Source organism: Pteropus alecto, unplaced genomic scaffold (genome assembly GCF_000325575.1).
Source record: "Pteropus alecto unplaced genomic scaffold, ASM32557v1 scaffold43, whole genome shotgun sequence".
NCBI lineage: Eukaryota > Metazoa > Chordata > Mammalia > Chiroptera > Pteropodidae > Pteropus > Pteropus alecto.
This window is the reverse complement of record NW_006435764.1, coordinates 3,788,435-3,792,132: the sequence shown is the minus strand read 5'-3', so window position 1 is coordinate 3,792,132 and position 3,698 is coordinate 3,788,435. Positions and strand designations below refer to the sequence as shown.

Here is a 3,698-nt window from a genome sequence, read left to right as displayed (position 1 = left end):
GACTCGGGGCTGGCGGACGCCTCTCCCACACAGCTCCGAGGAGTTCGTAGCCATTTCCTGTTGGAGTTCCCCACAAATGATCGTTTTTAGAGGGATCCTGTCACGAAGGGGGTTCGAAGACACTTGTCCCTCAGTCTCTGAGTCTGAAGGCGAGACCCTTGTTTCTGGCGGGCTGAGCAGGTGGCTTCGTCACCACAGCCGCCATCCACGCCAGGAGCAGGTTGGGACGCGCGTGTCCAGCTGACGCCGCTGGACACGTTGCTGGCACCTCTTCCTTCCCTGCCACAGCAGTGGGTTGCATTTTTCACTGTGGCAAAAACAGCAGTGGCAGCATAAAGTCGACCGTTTTAACCATTTTAAGGTGTACAGGTCCGTGGCATCTCGTGCATTTACAGTGCTGCGTGGCATCGCCACTGACTAGTTCGGGGACGTTTTCATCCCCCCAGAGCCTACACCCATTAAGCCATCGGCCCCCCATCTCTCCTCCCCACCCCTCTGCCTGCCACCACCCCTAGTCTACCGCCCATCTGCATGGATTTCCGTTCCTGGACATTTCGCGTGCACGGTCACGCACACGTGTGGCCTTTCGTGTCTGGCTTATTCGTGTAGCGTCGTTTGGGTTCGTCAAAGTCGTAGCATGTGTCAGAGCTTCGTTCCTTTTTGTGGCCGAGTAATAGTCCGTTGCATGGCTGGACCCTTTTTGCTTATCCATCCATCTGCTGCTGGACGTTCGGGCCGTGTCTACCTTCTGGCGATTGTGAATAATGCGGCTGCGAACGTTCGTGTACAAGTTTTTGTTTGACCACCTGTTTTCAGTTCTTCTGGGTATGGACGTAGGCGGGGAATTGGTGGGTCGTGTAGTAAGGTACGTTTAAGCGATGGAGAAACCATCAGACCGTTTTCACAGTCCGCACCATTTTACGTACGTGCTCACCATCGAGATGCGCGTGTGCCGATTTCAACATCTCGCCGACACTCGGAATTTTTCATTTCCTTTGTAATCGTCGTAACCATCCTCGTGAGCATGCGGCGACGTCTCGTGGTTTTGGTTTGCGTTTTCCTGATGGCTAATGATGCGCCAAACACCTTGTCAGCGGCTTGTCCCACCATATAGTATTTTGAAGCCTGTGGCATAGTCCTCACTGGCGGATGAGAAACAGGTTGCGGGGACAGTACCTTGCTCAGGGTCACACAGTCAGTAGGTGGTCTTTGGTTTTCCAGTTTTATAATTGGTCTGCAGTCAGCGCCTCGAGACGGTGTCAGGCCACCGGACAGAATAGAAACATTGCCCGCTGGGGTGACGGAGACCAAAATTAAAACTGAAGGTGGTGACGTCGCCGTATTGGGGGGTGGGGAGGATGTGAGCGGTGGCCGTGGCGACAAGCCAGGCGCACACCCACGGGCCATTTGGAGCTAATCACTAGGAGACCTAGAGAGAGACTGGAGAATTACAGGTGTTTGGTATTCTTCGGTCAGACACACTTGGGAAGCGTCAGGGACTTTCCTGCAGGATGCTCTCACGCGTAAATCGGCTGGGCTTCTGTGAGGGGACGGAGTCGCATGGGTTCTCAGACTCCTCCATCTACAGTTCCTCCCTCGTCCCGCTGTGGCTCAGTGTGGCACTTTGGGAGTGCCGACCCGGGCCGAGACCATCGCTGCCATCTGCCCGCCTGTCTGGAGGTGCCCCTGGCTTTGGGATGTGTGCCAGATACACCCCCACCCCCGGGAAGCCTCTGCCACAGTGGACGTGGAGACTGTTCTCTGTGTGAATTCAGCTGACTTTTCCTCCTAGGAGCGTGGGAAACACCCCCAGTGAGTGGCAGGTGCATTTGGATCGTGGCAGCTTCTCGGGACCTACCTGGAGCCCAGGACAGACCCTTCTGGCATTTTCTTTAGTGGTGAAGCGCCCCAGGAGCCAGGAGGCTGACCTCTGGGCGAGGGGACCTGAGCATGCTTGGAGACTTGTCCCCACGTTCCTGCCATGGAGTCCCGGCCGTCACTCATGGCTCTTGAGGTTTGCCACCGAGCACCCAGTCAGCGCCACCTTCAGAAACATGCCCAACAGACGCTTTGAGCAATGGTGACCTTGCGAAGAGTTTTGCCCGGAGACCAGAAATGGCCAAGACAGATGCTAGGGAGCCGGAGCGCCGGCCGGGGCTATGCTTAGCCGCGTCGCCTTGAGGGGCAGAAAGGATTCCGTATGGCATGGCCAAGTTCACGACCTGGCTTAGGAGGCCGAGTGAGGGCGCCGAGAGGAAGGGCCTCGGTCCGGCACTGAGCTGCTTCCCTTTGAAGGGGCCTCCCGTGTCCCACCCACCAGCCCCACAAGGACTCTGCAGGGCAGCTGTGCTGGCCCCTTGATGAGCTGGGAGGACAAAGGTCTGGAAACGCTGAGCTGATGAAACGGGGGTTCATCAGGACAGCATTAGCGGCACATGGAGGGGGTTATGGAGGGGTGCAGATCAACCCCTTATTTGTGACAGCTGGCCCGGACATCAGGTTCTGGCCAGCTTCAGGTGACCAGCTGGTAGCTGTCGTAAGTGACTCGTGGGCGTCACCCCGTGGCTCCCCGTGTGGGTGTGGGCTCAGGGCCACTCCCTGGCTGGCTCCTGCTAGGAGGCAGCCCTGGGCTCCTCTCCCCACCTGCAGGGGTGGGGGTCCATCCAGGGAGGCTGGAGCCTCGTGCGATGGGGAGGGATGGGTGCGGGCTGAGGTCCAGGGGTGCAGCCCCCACTCTCCCTCTGCCCTCGCTCTGCCCGCTGCTTCTCCACCTCCTTAAGCCTCCTTAATTTCCTTCCCAAATCTAGAGCCCTGGGGGTTTGGAACTTCCTGCTCTGGGAGGGGCCCTTAGTCTACACTCAGCCTTTCACAAGCTGCAGCTACACACTCAGGACCAGGCCCCGTTCCTACCTCCAGGCCCCGCACGTTCCCTCTGTGCCCCGTGCCCAGCTGGCCGCCCGGCCCCTCGAGGCTGTCCTGTTCTCTGACCTGCCTCAGCTCTTGGGGCTTATGCCGCAAGACGCACCTGTATCTGTGAGAGTAACGAGGACGCGCGTCTCCCTAAGTGGCTGTGACGGCCACACGGCCGGGCTGTTCTGTCCACCCCCTCTGACTGTGCCTCTTGGTGGACGCAGGGTCCCCGAGGGCCCAGGGCAGGTCCTCCCGCAAGCAGCTCCTCCCCGCCAGAGCTCTCTCCCAAGCCCAGTGCCCAGCTGCGTCCCCCCTCCCTCGGAAGCCTGGGGCCACCTCCAGCCATGCTATGGTCTCCTGTACAGGGATGACCGGCCCCCTCCATCCACGTGGGCACCCAGGGTGGGGTCTTCCTTTCCACAGTGGCAACGTGCACGTCCAGCCTGGAGGCGGCCTCTCCCGGCCGGGCCCATGGCATCTCCCAAACCTGCCCAGTGCTTGTGCTCGCTCAGCCACGAAATCATCATCATTGTCCTCACCGTCACCACTGCTTGGCTTGTTTGTGAGGGGCCACGTCTCCCCAAGCAGGTGGGAGCTCTCTGAGGTCCAGCGTGAGCTGGGACCTCTTGGGGGGGACTCAGGACACACCGGGTCAGAGCGCCCCTCTGTTTCTCCCTCCCACTCTCCATGGCTCCCCCACTGGCCCCTCACCCGGCCTCCTTTCCCGCAAATGCCAGACGGGTCCCCGAGCAGAGCTGCCGTCAAGTCACCTGTGTCCCAGACCCCGC

General features: G+C 59.7%; 1 protein-coding gene across 1 annotated transcript in view; it reads left to right on the top strand.

The window, feature by feature from the left end:
• The window catches only part of LRP5 (LDL receptor related protein 5), a 72,691-nt gene that overhangs the window by 28,950 nt on the left and 40,043 nt on the right, over window positions 1–3,698 (top strand). The gene's annotated exons all lie outside the window — the stretch shown is intronic.